At 33.9% G+C, this 16,436-nt stretch overlaps 1 protein-coding gene across 2 annotated transcripts in view; it reads left to right on the top strand.

Annotated features, from left to right (window-relative positions):
- Positions 1–16,436, top strand: part of Galphao (G protein alpha o subunit) — a 307,748-nt gene that overhangs the window by 108,944 nt on the left and 182,368 nt on the right. The gene's annotated exons all lie outside the window — the stretch shown is intronic.

The following is a 16,436-nucleotide window of genomic DNA, read 5'->3' as shown; positions in this document are numbered from 1 at the left end:
TAACCATTGAAAATAACATAATATTCAAGACTTGTTTAATCCATGTTGTTTTTCCATCTGTACCCTGTTATACCACACCCGATAGTGTAAACCAGTTCCCATTAATTTTGTGTTCTCTGTATTGTAGGATAGTACCTATAGTTAATTGCTGTAACCTGACAATTATTTCAGGTAATGGCATAGGTACGAGAGGGCTCGCAAGTTTATAATTATAGTATATTATGTAATCGCTCTAAGCCCAGTCGCACACTGAAAATCGTCCGACTGGAATATAGTTATAAATAAAAATTGGGCGCAATGTTCCATCTTCCTTCCGTACGCATAGGCGATGACATGCCGAGACAGTGACGTCACGCGGCTATCAAAAATGAATGACGAAATACGACAATTTGGTATTATACTGCGCCATATGTCGGGTGAAAATTATTGCTAGCGACAGCAGCTGTTTTTTTCTTTCTATCAAAGTTTCGAGTTAAGTAGGTACCTACAATAAATTAAGTACATAAGTTTTGTGAATACCAACAAAATCATATCGACACATTCGACGTGTCGAGACGAGTTTAGGTGTGCGACCCGGCTGACTGTCTTCTAACACTAGCTATAGGAAAATCTCACTCTAGTCTTCACAAATTGAATCACCAGTAATTAACTGCATTATCCATTTCATTGCATTAGTTGCGAAATACTTAACCGAGTCGCGTTCTCGATTCAATCAATCTTCACCACAGCTGCGAATTGTCCAACCTCTATATCCGGAAAGCGACCCAAATACAAGCAAAAACAGCTGATAAGTGGTAAAAGAATAAAGTAACACACGCACTGACGTTGTCGTAAAAAAATAACTACATGCTAATTTCGGCCGGCGTTTGCCACCGCGATTTCTTATTATTATATGGAGCCACGCGTTTCGTTCTCTTGCTTATAAAGAGAAACAGAGGCATTGTTGTGACTTCGATCGGATGTAATTAGTTAGCTCAAGCTGTTACAGAAGTGACACTTAGCATCTTGTTATGTGTGCTTGCAACCTCATATTGATTCGTTAGATTGAATCTGACGGATTCTCTTTTTAGGCAGTATTTTAATTCTATTTTTCGTCTAATTATTATTTCCATAATCGCGAGTTATGTTAGAATTTGATTTATTGGAATATTACGTTTATGTTTTAAGGTGATAATATGTTATAAAACGTAAATGCCTTTGATCTATTTCAGAAGATACGGTATTATGTTTTCACTGAATATTTATTCTCAGAAAAAATGGTTTTACATTTTATTTTGATGGTTTTGCGACGTCATATTTCTTCCCCTCTGTTTCTCTCTTCCATGGCATAGGTATATGGGTGACTCCTTACCTCACGTTTCGCTCACATCTTGCGTTTTATAAAGTATGATGTGAATACTAGATAACTCAAATATATACGTTTTATAAATTGTCATAAATAATGACCAAATAAGCACTAAATCCATATTTTATTTCACTGCTATGTTTTATGGTTTACGTTTACAATATACTATTTTTAGTTTAAATCTTTAAAACGTGTAGGACTAACCTGTGCGTTAAAATGTACACGCTATGAGGGTATTTCTTACTTGTGGATGATTATAAATGTCAAACAAGTTTATAATAAAGCTAAGAAGAACTTTTTACACAACAAAGCTAGTAAGGTACATATCGACATTAGAAAGGAAAAAGGACGCAATCCACAAACATCAAATTTTACAGGAGGCACAAAAACGTTTTATGGTTTTAGATAAAAGTTAAAATAGAAAATGGATAACCATTAAGTGCATGATAATTTGGTTTTTATATTCTCAATCTGATATTAATTATTGAGTTAATTAAAGAAAAACCAACAAAAATTATGATTAAGTCGTTTTTCCCACTTAACCTACTTTTTTTTAAATTGTCAGCGAAATTTACATAATCAATCGGCATTTAAAACTTACATCCTTTGGACACGACGTGTACCTACCTATTTAGTCGTGTACAATGTTATTGTCCAATAAAATCTATTTGAAAAAAACTGAGGATTAGGTCCTTTTTCCTTTCTACAGTCGATATTGTTTTTTCATTAAAATCTCAATTTCTCCAAAATGGTTGATTCGTCCTTTTTACAAAACATGGACGATATCAGCTACTGTTTTCATTTATCGGAATATTATATGTTAGAATATTGTTTGTAGAATATTATGTTATCGTGTGTACAACGTGTACATACATTGAATTAATGTGTATATCACCTATCCGTAACTGTTTTTTGTAGAATTTCTATTACATGTCATGTAATGGACTGAAATCTTTTATCATACGTTTTCGTGGGATTCTGTTTACCGTTGACACAACAAATATATCATATGTCACGTTTTTGCCTGTCGATGCATTAGCCCACTTGAAACTAGCTTCCGCACACGACGTGCGACGTATCTACACATTTCAGAAGCCAAATGGCACAAGTCAACACGGTGACAGTGTACACCAGCGATTTCCAAACTGGGAGGCGCGGAGTGTTGCTAAGGGATTCCATATTTTCATACAGTGAAAGTGACATGACAAATATTCATTTGATTATGTAGATGTTGAATTTATTTAAAATTGAAGAAAAAAATTATGTAGCGACAGGTTTGCAGTTTGCAAATGCATAGTTTATAAAACGGCCGCTAGTTATAAACTATACAAAAAACAGACCTATAAAAGGTTGTTTGCAAACCTGTCTGAAAATATGGAGACAAATTTTATAATACCTCAGTACTACACTAGTGAAGCGCGCTGGCTATCTCGTGAAAAAATGAAGTCTGATTAAAAGGGTCAAATCATAATGTTGAAATTTGATTAGTTGAAGTTTGTTTAGGAAAGATAATTTTGTTGTATTTGGTTGAAATTTAAAAAAAATGAGTGAATAAATCAATGCAAGGGCCACTAATGCATTCACTGATTTAAAAAGATAAAGTGAAGGCATTCATAAAAATTTGGACCTTTGGAAATCAAAATTACAAAAAAAATAAGTTCGCCATGTATCCACATTTCAATTATTTCTACGCCAGATATATAAATTGAAGCAGACAAAAATGTATTTACTGATTTCATGGCTAGTTTGATAATGCACTTTTAACATTATTTTATTAATAGTAAAAAAGTCGCCTGTGGCGCTGTTCTGTTTCAAGGCTATTAAATATTTTAAATATGTGGTAGAAAGATCGTGATCTCGGGGCCCGCTTCGGGATGTGGGGCCCATGATAGAATCCATTCTTCAATGAACGATGATAAATTTGGATTGACTACTATTGAAATTGACTGTGCTAATAAACAAGCACATTCATCGCATGAAAAACAAATTAATTTAAAAATTAATAAATAAGTACTTAGTAAAACCATGTATATTTTTTTTTCATTTTTGTATTTTGACTATTTAAAAAGGTGTCTGTATTATTTAATAAAATGAAGGGGGGGAGGCGTCAAGATTAGTAGTAGAGGCGTAGTAACATAAAGTTTGGAAATCACTGGTGTACACTGTACACTTTTTGGCAGCCTGCGACGGAACAAGCCGTGTTGACGATAAAAAAGTAATGTTTGCGCATGTAATACCTGACATTATACTGTATTGTGGGCGTTCAGTGATTTTTTTAGTGGTTTACATTACACCGGATGAAAACTACATATTTCCCTTTTTTTAAGTTAGCTGCCTACATTAGTTTTTTTTGCTAGTGTTTATATTTCAAGGATGAATTACATTTACTAAAAATAATGTACCTACCAGTTATCGCAGTATCATTACTGCTACCTATAAGGTCGCGACTTAGATACCAAATTCACATATTAATCATACATCATTTTGAACAGATAGTTAATATAGCGATCTTTTTGATAATTCAATTAAAAAAAAAAAAAGGATTCATGCTGAGCTTGACGTGACTCAGCATTCATCGTATTCTGGCCGGTTTTGCCGAATCTCAGTTCCCCGTGAGCTGTTTCACCGGAAATAGATGGCCGTATAGCATCGAGATAACATCATAAAGCGTTGTCCGTGTAGCATTGCAGATAGTAATGTTCCAATTTTATTACATTCAATAAGAATATTAATTTAATATTGATTGGTATCAAATATCTGATATTTGGTAGATACGACTTAATACTTACGAGCAAATACCAGAATTTTGTGTAAATATAATATACGAAATTATTATATTTATAATTTATTTACCTACCAATTTACTTCTTTCTTACACTTGTATTCCGGTGATTTTTATTACGTTTTTAAATATGTTTTATTTAGACACTAATTTGATCTTAACACTATACGACCATCTGTTTCTGATACTTAAGCTCACGATGAACTGCAATTTACTGCAAACGATTACGGTAAATGTGATTTACTGTTGACATTGTTATTTCGTGTTGGCCGTTCTCTAAAATTTTAATAAAAATAAAATTACATTTTTAAATCATATGAATTATTTATTGAATAAAAAATAGTTGAATTAAAGATTCTCATATTTTACAATTTATTATACATCTACCGGAATATCATAATATACTTATTTAACCGCTTCCTTTAATTATAATTGAATTCCGAATGAACATCAATGTTTAATACTTCGTTTGACTGATAAACCTGTTGAATGACTTTTGTAAAAACTCAATGGTTTGACAACAATCGAAAGTTGGAAAAAATGCTTATCTTTTCAACACAAGCAAAGGCATATTTATACAATGTGATATTATGATAAGCCATTGTCAAATGGTGCTTCAGTTTTGCTTTAAAATGAGACTGACAACGATAGTGTATATTCTTACTGGCACTGCAGCTCTATGTGGATGCTCAAGGTAATCCATTTAGACGTTATCCCTATATCTTGTACAACGTTAATTTGCCTTCCGGCTTCCCGAATGTCACTTTACATGATCCAGCCATCCAAAGCGGCCGAATTTGAAGCGTACAGTTTACTGTGTACATACAATTGATGAAATCGAAGATACCACTCGGCACGCTCCGCTCAAATGAGCCCTTCATGTTTTTATCTATTTTTATACTGTGGTTCTCCAACGTAAAATTTACAAGTCAGTGGATTTGTTTTCATTTCTACACTTTGTGTTATTCCTGCTTCGACGCGTTCATAAATCCAGTTTACAACCTGGAATGTTGGTTGAAAATAATATCAAATCGTAATTTTAAAACAATGCAACAGTTTATGCGGGATCAGCCATAATCCGCTGGCACGATTCCAATTCGTGTGTTCGGAGTTCAATTATTATTATCGACGCCGGATTATTTTATACCTTTTCTGCTGACTGGCAACATTCAGTTTGGTGAAATAATTTATTACTTTGCCAAACAAATTTCTATTTATACATTGTGGCTCTCTCACTTCGATTTTATTATGACTTGACAACATAAGGTACATAAATAAAATAAAATACATATCATCCTAAGTACCAAGTGGAGCATATGGGCATCCACGTAATGGTGGTTGTATTAACAGGTTCCTATTGTTACGAGTACTGCTGACACGTTACTGCGTGGCTATCGTGGTGTAATATAAAAGAAATACGTGGCATATGACGAAAATGTATTGCAACATTGCAACATGGAATAATTGTAACTAACTAGCTAAAGCTCAATGGTTTCGGCTTTTTACAACGTTTTTATTAGCTCGTATTCTTGTTTGTCCGGTGGTTGTTTGTCCAGTACAAATCTTGCAATCGATTTTTAACTAACTTCCCGACTAGCTAGACATTTGAAACTTTTAGAATACTTATATCAGAACACGACGCCAATGCGTTCTTTTAATACTTTTAGCCATCTTTAAGCAGAATTGAATTCATTTTCAGTTAATTCTGTTTTGTATGGAAAGTTATTTTAGAAAAATCCGTAAAAAGTAAAAGACTAATATTGGTTGCTAAGGGGGTGGTCCTAGCAACAAAATTATTAATATACACGTGCGTTACTATGGAAATCAAAAGAAATGTCAAAATAACATTTCAGTATTCTATATTTGTTTGTTTGTTTGTTGTTTATTTACTTCATATCAAGTACAAGTTTGAGGATATTGAGCATAATAATTCAACAGAAAATTTAAAAACGTTATATATAAAAAGTTCTTTTTATCTTGTAATTAATAATTTTAAGAATCGACGTCTCTTCTGAATCTTGGGAAAACACTGGTACGACCACGTCTCAAAGAGTTGAGTTCGTGGGCAACCGATAATATGATAACGTGTGTTTTTGTTTTTTTATGGAAAGCATTTTTCGAAGTTATTATTGATTTTGTACCCATAAACCCATAAACTAACTGTGCAATATTTTGCTGCATGATTTCTTCCAACACGCTGGTTAGGTGGACGCAGCAAGTTGACAGACGTATTTCACAGTTTACCCTCAACGCCTGCGGGACTTTTCTCACTTGTAATTACATATTATCCCTGGTTTGGATACTCCGATCTGTATGCAGTTTATCGTAAACCATACTGCATACACATAAGCAGTGACGTCCCGTGGGGGTAGGCAGATTGAGCGTCGCTTGGGGGCGCCAGTTCTCGAAGTGAGGCAAATCGAGGATAATCATTTTGAACATACGAAGCTACATATACTTAGTAATAACGAAAATATCTTTCCATTAAAAATTCAGCGCACTGGTTTTGTCGGATGCGCGATATCTAGTTTACTTCCGTTGCCCTTCGACGTCCTTGGTGACCAGATACGACAAATGCAGATTTGCGAATAATCACAGTCTGATATTTTGTTAGTAATGTATACATACAACCATTGATATACTACTGTATGAATCATATGCTTCTTAAAATGACGCCCGATTTTCAGCGAGTCGGCCTTTGTTAAAACTTACTGAGTAAGCCCGGTCTAGCTTGCATCTTACTCTAACTAATAGTCAGCGCATGACGACTTGCTCTGTCTGTTTTGCGTTGCAGTTACCCTTAGGTTCACTATTCCAAGAACGCAAATTTAGTTTTACAGCCAGGGCAATTCGGGAATCCATGTTAACGGTCTTAACGCATTATACCTACAAGGAAATATTATAAGACGATATTCGTTATATCTTTTGTGGTACATTTTTAAAATGACACTTGTATAGGAACTGCTCATCTAGTAGTATATCAATGCATACAACACATTTTTTCATAGATATTAGACTCATGAAAGGATGATAAAAATACTGTACTTACCAAAAATGGGGCGGCGTTTTGTCGCTGCCTAGGGGCGGTATTTTATCTAGGGACGTCACTGCACATAAGCGGAACCAATTGATTACGGCTGTTTTGAGAAAAAACTGAGGAGTACTGAAAGACAAGTAACTGAGGCATTCTTTCACCAGGATATGGAGACTGGTAGATGCTAATAGTGACGTAGTCATCAGTTTGAGAAATGTATTGGTTTAAGACAGTTTTATATAAATAATATTGTATAGGATAGTTGAGCTATTTTCATAACATTTGCGTTATGTCCAACCTGCGTCTCTTCCTCGCACATTTTCTGCACCTACATACATAAGTATAAGTACTAAAATGGAATTCTAAACAAATTTCCTCCATAATTATGAACTAATTTAACGACAACGATTGCGACTGCTACCCGTCAGGCTTATGATGTCGTGGGTCCCTATGGAAAAATATCACACTTTATTTTTCAATGTGTGTTTTACCCCAGAGTATGGATCAAAGAGGTTGAGCAAGTGACTAACATTCGTTTATCGTTAAAACAGAAACTTCTACATCGCATAGGATACATAGTAGAGCCAGTTATTAAAAAAAACCGATTTTCACTAACACGACCCTTGCTCCCCTTTTAGTGTAGCAGTCTCTTGAGATGCGTTGCAGTGTGAAAACTCACTTATTTATTAGTAAGTGTATTAGTACTGTATTAGTAAGCGCAGTGAACGGGTTAACCCACTCGGTATGAATTTAAAAGATGGGTAGGTACGTTTTCCAATGTACTTCTTGAAGTCGCTTGGAAAGTGTTGCCGTCGTAAAAAATCCAATTTCCATAGCTAATTGACATAACAAACGCACGGTAATAAAACAATTATTATATTGTTTCCCGCCCTATAACTAACTGGCAACATTATTAATTTATGGAATGGCCGTTTCCGCAAAGGTGAACGTTGCATTGGCAATAAGATTTGTTTGCATAGTAATATACCGTGTCCGGAAATTTGTACATATGTATTTCGCCGTGAAATGTTATATCGGAAATATATGGTCATATATTAAAGACCGGAAAGCCAGCGGCAAACCAATTTTGAAAATAGTCAATATACTGGATTATTTGTTAGGTTAGATTTAGGTTAGGTTTTCATTCTTGAATTCATGAATTTTTCCAAAATCAGAGATGACCGTATAGTATACTGTCATCTTTCACCGAGATGAAAAAATTACGCGTTCTGTATTTCTAATTAAATTACATACCTATTTTCTACTATGTTTCGGTAATTTTTATTACGTATTTTGTATATATAAAGTGTTTAAGATACAAGTCGGTTTACAGGAAGCCGGGCGGGAACACGCCAATTTTCATAGCCAACTTTGACAAAATTCATGAATTCAATAACGAAAACCTAACCTAACCTGACAAATAATCCAATATATCGGTATGTTCAAAATTTGTTATTCGCTAGCTTCCTGTAAACCGACAAGAACCGTGTTTTATTTAGACGTGAATTTTATCGCAGTACTATACGACCCAAAGAAGTTGGATGATCTTTAATATAAGACTATATATTTCCGATACAACATTTCACGGTGAAGTGTGATACGGCGAACTGCATACGTACAAATTTCCGGAAACGCTAATTGCAGCGGTCAATTACGGTTCCGATCATTATTAAATTATACTATGGAATAAATACCTCCTACCTATCGATTTTTTTTCTTTCCTTCAAGAATCAATAGTTACCACCTTTTAACTGGTTAATTTAAAATTTATATACTTAATCCTTTCCATCCTATAAGTATATTGTCATAAAATAAGGTTTTCTTAATGTTTTTGGCGTACCTTAATTTTTTAAAGTTCAAGTCTATTTCGCGCAGCATTCACCTCTCGTGCATTGTAGACGACTAGCGTTTTTCTTTATATTATTTCGGTAAAAAGCGGTAATTTAACTCTACGCTTTTCTTCGCGAATCAGAAATTAGTTTCCCACACACATGCGCCATACACATACCAGCGATTAATTATACCGTTGTCAGTTTTAATGCGATATTTATTTTGTACTTGCGCTATTTTTTTGTTGTATTACTTACTAGTAAAAAATAATACTTCTGAAATTTTGTTGTGTTTCGCCATATTCTGCTACAATGTTCCTGTATCCCATAATATAATAAGTATGTTAAATAATAATAGAATTTCTTTTAATGTCTCGTGAGCGTTTATTGTTTTACCTCGATTGATTATTGACATCATGCGGTGCAGACATCGATAGAACAATTATTAGTAATCGGCTATTCATCCAAGGGTACAAACTATGGTTTACTCGTTTACTGTTCCCATCTGAATTTATTCATCTCGAAATTACAGTTAGGTTTAATAGCGTATTTTTATTACTTATAGCTACTTATAAAGCGCAAAAAATCTGCATACTTCAACCATTATTTTTGCAACGATAAGTAAGATTTATTCCAGCTCATAATGCATAGAAAGCTAGAGGGCAGCAGAAGTGTAGGTAGAAGGAGATTCTATTGTAAACGAAATATCCGTAAGTGGCCAAATGTTCAAGATGCTGGATTCTGATACGATTGGCCCAGGATAGGGAGGTAACTGAATAATGCTTATTCTGAAATATTTATTGTTGAGTCAATATCCCAGAACTTGGCGTTACTATACTCACTATCACCGCCAAAGTGTATGCTATTTACGCTTTTCTTAATAGTTTATAGAGGTGAGTTGGAAATACTGTCACCAGTTCGTGTACTCAAGTTTCGGATGAAACTACCCATATTCAGTAAGTGTGGCCCAATAAACTTGTTCCAAAAAACTTGTGATGATATCATCGCGAGTCGCTGTTCTGTGCACTCGCCAGTTGGTAGACTTTTAACACTATTGACATTAAATGCGCGCGAACGAGATAGCACTTGAATATAGGTATATTTTAATTTATTAGTCTATTGCGTTCGAATGTATGAATAATAGGTAATACATTTTGTGTCGCAGCACAGTGGTGAGATGACGCACAGGCTTAGGCTTGTTATACGACCGCTCAAAACATGTTTAAAATTAAAAAAAATCATTGTTATTCATTTTTGTTAACAAGAATATTGTAACCTAACAGAAAAACAACTCATAAATTTTATAATAAATCGGACTTTTCGACAAGCGGAGCTCAGCGTATTTTTAGCGATTCTATTGAAGCCGATACACAGTCAGTTCCTTGAGCCGATACGTATTTCAAATACTAATAATGAGTTGGTTTTAGTTTCAGTTGAGTATGGAACTTTTGTCGCATACGCACGCCAAACGCTCTATATAGTATTCTAAATACTAGTAAGTATTTTGGAACAAGTTTCTATACTAAGTATTTTTTTATACTGGTAGTAAGTATACTTAGTCTTCAAAATCGACCAGTTTTCCCATCTCTAATAGTTTACCTTCAACCAGCAGAGACTTTGCCTTTTGGGTATACCTACATATATATATTATATGTATATGTAGAGAAAAAATGTATTTTCCAGCTTTATTTCCTAAGATGTTTTTATAGTGATATAAATATCTATCTATACAAATACTCTTTTGATGATGGACCCGTAGAGTGGTCAACCATTATTAAATTTATGTATGAACTGGTTTAGCTAAAACAATATTACGGTATAAAAATATAATAAAAAACTACTGTGATCCAGTGAACTGAATTTCCATGCTCACTGAACCCAACTTTCTGACGGGGCCCTCTATTTATATATTTAAAAAAAAAAACTTATATCTTCTATGCGAAATTTAGTAAAGATCACCTTTACATGTTTATTACGTATTGGAAAAAAAACGATGAAAGAATACATCACTCTTATAAATAAATCTTTATTTTAGGGAGAGTTATTCGAGAAAAGTATACTTTATAATACCGTGTACTAGCGTTTGGTAATTGATCGAAAAAATGCAAGGAAGATTTTCAAATGTTTATTATGTATTATCTATATGTTTTAAAAATAAATAAATTAGGTATCTATCATCTTTATCAGCCGTGTTCGATCCAATGCTGTACGAAGACCTCCCCTAGCTTCTTCCACTGGACCTTGATAAAGTTCATCCATCCAGCTGGTTTTAGGGTGGCCCTTGTTTGGGTATGACTGCATTTTGTCCAATCGCCGACCGACATGTCTGACCCATTGCGATTTCATCAGCTCGTCGTCACGCCGTGTACTCTTGTGTGCTTTGTGTAGTTATCTATTCGTTTATTTTACGGTCTTTTTACATTATATTTCCATGCCATCTAACGCCACTTGTAGTTTTTCGATTTATCTATATTAATAGTAGATACCTAACCAGTTTCGTTTGCTTAACATGACATAGTTAAAACCGATCTTTATCGTTATTTAATTACGTGAATTGAGTGGGTGTCCACTGTATTAATTACCAGAAAAAAACACAAGCTGGCAGTGCCACCTGTCAACGTTCTTGGGTGTGGTTTAGTGCTGCAGCATAAATTATTTTGATTAAAAATCACATTCAGACTTTATTACTGGAAAACCTCTAGACTGTAAGAATCTGTCAAACTATTATGAGAGCATTCTATCATTTGCTATCTTTCACGACCCGATTAAATAAACGATTCCTTTATTTGCGTGTCAGTTTATTTATAATCTTCGTTTGCGTGAGTTTTTTCTTACGTTATGTATCCCTTTTAATACGTACATATTTTGCGTGTCTTGCCCGCTCCTATACGTTTAGATATCATGTCTTCCAGTAAGCGTTAACAGATAAAGATATTTGTTAAAATTTATTTAATATAATATTAAATGCTACGTCTAATAATTGTCTACTTGTGTCAGAGGATAAACGTAACCGACTACCGCTATTTATTTATATAGTCTAAACTATTTTATCAGTGAACTTTTATATTCCGTGATGAAAGGGTTGAAAAAAATCATCGCCATTACAACCCAATGTGTAGGTACCTTAACCCCCTCCACGATGCGTCTTCACTCCATTCTGCGCCGAAAGCCTCAGGAATGGTATACTTTCTACCAGCGCAGTCTTGGTCGCCCCACCCTCATGCAGCCCTATGTTCTAACTAGTGATATAAATTCACCCGACGACACGACAAGCCGCCCAACACACACTGCTCACCATAGATATTATTACGCTGAAACACCTATTTGTGTATGGGGACAATGAATAACGCCAGCATTTGACTAGCGTTATTTTCTCGAATGCTATTATCACTCGTTAGTACGTCACAATGATGTCATATGACGTCATGTCGACCGGGCGACTACAACTCGTAAGTTCTAACATAAGGCCCCTGTACACGAAGACAAATCATTTGTTTGCTACTACATATATCAATATAACATTGCCTTCTACTGTAATTCAGTAACATATTATTTTAAAATCATACTGGTAATGAGTTTCATCGCGAATTGTGTGCCATTTCAGCCTGTTATCACATCGTTATACATTGTAGGTACATATTATATTGTGTGCGGTATTCTTAACCACAATGCGCGTCATTCATTCACAAAACCAGTGCATAGCTGTCGCTATGATTATTAACGATGTGACGACAGTGCTTGCAAAGTTTATCTTTTACTGTCGTTAGTAGGTACTAACCATTTACCTAAACGTTAATTGAGGCTAACAGTTTCAAAGTCGGTAACCTTCATACTTTTCTACCGTAGATATTTTCATAAAATACTATGTGTGCTTAGCCAGGCTGCTATATCAAAAATTAGTAATTAACGATTTTATTTTATTAAAATATATTAGGCATTTAACATAACTTATCAGTATTGTGTCTGAAACAAGAGTCCTGTTTACATTCACTAGGTCAGTGGTCGGCAAACCGCGGCTCGCCCCTTGAGTGTGGCTCTGCCACAAATGACCACATACGGACTAAAACAGTGTAAGATAGAACAGTCAAAATGTCTTCGAATATAATCAACCAACAAGTAGAAGATCTTAAATTGCTTTCAGCTTTATCAATAACAGTTGATGATGTGCTGATATGGATATATTGGAGGAGGAAAAAATATGAATATGCTTCACAGCACAAGCAGTCTGCATTGAAAGACCTGGAGAAGGAAGACATGATGTTTTTAAGACCTGGAATAATATTCCTGACTCATATTATGATCACTTGAAAAAACTATCTTTTGCTGTTCTTTCCCTTTCCGGTTCTACATATTCATGCGAACAGTCTTTTTCAAGCATGAACATTATCAAGAGTAAATTTTAAAAGTCGTCTTATTGATGAGAACCTGGAATCGTGACTAAAATTTAAAACAACAACACAAATCTGACTTACCCAAAGTTTTTCAAGGGATGGACATTAAAAGTGTTTGTCATGATTTAATTTTATGGATACATTACTTACAATTTAATTTTTATCAATAAATAAGATCATTATTAAGTATGAAATCAAGTTTTATAGAGTTTACATATAGTTTAATTAAGACTTAAAACTTTAATTAAAGTTTATTAAGTTAATAAGCAGTGTACCTACATATTATATAGTTTAAGTTTAAGAAATTTGGCTCTCAAAAGAAATCTCAATCATTATACTGTTGATATTTGGCTCTGTTGAGTAATAGGTTTGCCGACCACTGCACTAGGTGATTAATATATACATATAGCTTGAATACTGGATAGAGATTTATTGTACTTGCAATATGTTCCCACGGACAAGGGTCAATCAAGGGGAGAATATCGAGGGAAATAATAATCTGTATAGATAGGAGATACAGCTAATAATGTTCCATAAACACATAATAAACTATGGATTTTATGACGTGAACATTTCCATTCATGTTACCATACAGTACCTACACCCTCTACAATATTGTGGGAATATAGCTAGTTCACAATAAATCTTTATCTAGTCTAATCAGTACTTAATCTAAAGGTATCCCTTATTTATTTTAAGTATATAAAAACATCCCTTGTTTTATATCTAACAATTACACATTACTGTGAGACTTATCATGTCTTATATCTAATAATAATTTATACTGGCCGTCCTTAATGTTTTTAACGATTTTTTTACGATTAATTTAAATTAAAACCCGGTTCGCAGAAAACGACTCAAATGGAGTACACAATTTAAATCCGTTAGAATTTAAATTCAAATTCCATCAACTACCTTCGGTCGATAGTATTAATAATATTAATAATGATATAATTTGATTTGTACATTTTGATTGGCAATTGAAAACTTCTGCATTTGATGATAAAACAATAAGTTCACTGTGAATACTAACTAATTCATACTTATGTTGGTGCTTGTGTGCATTATTTCGCTAATCAAATGCAGTGGCTTTATGATCATCTAACAAAGTTTTCATTGTTGCATTTCGATGCAAGTGCATCCGCCGCGATGCTTTTGAAGAATGCATTCAGTAGCTGCTACTGCGAACAATGGCGGGCCATTGTTGTGTCTATCGGAATGCTAGTGTGCTCTGAGAATCATACATTGTTTTAGTGCTTTCGTTTAATTGGAATAGTTTTTCAGAGTTTTTATTTTGGCTTATAAATTAATTAATGAAATTGCATTCACACAGATTTGCACTTGATGTCGAGATACGCTAACTGCAAAATTCTAGCGGAAACGTGACTTTATGTTCGCGAAGAGATAATTCTATCTAAATTACAGCGACCGTATTCTTTGGTTATTATAAAATTTACACCATTTTGGCTCTCGACACTTTGGTGTAAAAAAAATAATCATTTTCTCTCCTAAGGCATACCTATAGGGTGGATCAGTGGCGAAGACTCCATACTAGGCGATTATTTAAAGCCTACCTTCTTAAGAAAAATATTTTTTAATTGTATATTGACATATTTATATACTTAATCACTTCATTATTTTATGTTATATAAAAATAATTTATTTTGCCAACGAGAGATGTCGTATATGTAGGAATGTATTACAGTATTACACAGTTTACAAAACAACTGCAAAGGTATTAAAAAATATACCACAGCGCGCCGTAAATAAATAATAAACGCCGCGACGTCTCGACGTTAATAAATCTCCGATTATGTGTGAAATAATTCTGAATTTTTTTCGTATGGACTTTACGTCTCGTAACCTCAGCAAGTCTGCTGATTTGTACGAAATAAGGTAAGCTCCTATCGCAGAGCCTAAAACATTCGCGCATAATAACGTTGTCACGACTGCGCACTTTGTCCAAAATTAGATAATTAAAAAAATAATTTCAACGGCGTTTAATCGAATATTAATAAATAAGTAAGTATAGATTGTTTTTATAAATAAAAATAAATTTTATCTAATGATTTTTGATGGGTATACACATTGGCGGCCCATTGTTTGACCATTTGGCGGGTCATTTTTAAATAAGTAATTATATTATTTGAACTTGGCTTTTCGTTGTATACTTAAAAAAACGTATTGCAAATTAGGTTTTTATACATTATAAAAGAAGTGCTAGAAATTGTTATAGATAGGTGCCTACTTACTCTTCAAAAAAATGTCCATTTCACATCAAACAATTCAGTAAAATACCGTAGCTTTTTAGCTTCATTTTTCATTTAACTGTCACTGTCAGAAAAAGTGTTGTGTACTGATATGGAACGGCGGGATCATTTATATATATAAAACACTTTTTATATTTCCACTGATTTTATTAGAAGGTAAATTTTATGATTAATATAGCAGATGACATTTTAATCGATAACTTGTATACAATGGTTTAACACAATGAATGCAGTCGATGCGTATTACTCTAAGGTTGGATTTAAACTAAACTGCATACAAACATTGAAATTGCATATAAAAATTTCAGACAACAATAGGAAGCGATAACAAATAAGTATAAAAAGGTTTACCAACAAAACACGCTCGCCCATTTTATACCTGTTTCATTTTAACACATTGAAAATTTACATCTTTTTCATTTCTGGCAATGACCTAAATGACGTCTAATACGGCGACAAAATAATATGAAGAAAAAGAAAAAGACTTTGTGCTTATCTTCGTCTGACATATGAGAAATGAGAGAGAAAGAGAAATATTTATAAATATTTTATCCCGGCAGATTCTGAAATGCCCGAGCCCGACTATACAGCGACCGATCGTGATTCCTTCTGTTTAAATTTTATACACACGGTTAGCGTGCGTCGCGAGTTGACGCGTTAGCCGATAATTATAAGACATTGTACCTACATCTTAGATTATAACCTACATAGATTGTAAGATATTTATTTTTGGAGGGTCATTGACCAATTGACCTAAGAGAGGAGCCGCCAATGGGTATACATGT

Source organism: Rhyacophila brunnea, unplaced genomic scaffold, assembly GCF_057557595.1.
Source record: "Rhyacophila brunnea isolate RB1 unplaced genomic scaffold, BYU_Rbru_1.0 scaffold_16, whole genome shotgun sequence".
Lineage (NCBI taxonomy): Eukaryota > Metazoa > Arthropoda > Insecta > Trichoptera > Rhyacophilidae > Rhyacophila > Rhyacophila brunnea.
This window is presented reverse-complemented; position numbering and strand designations above follow the sequence as displayed.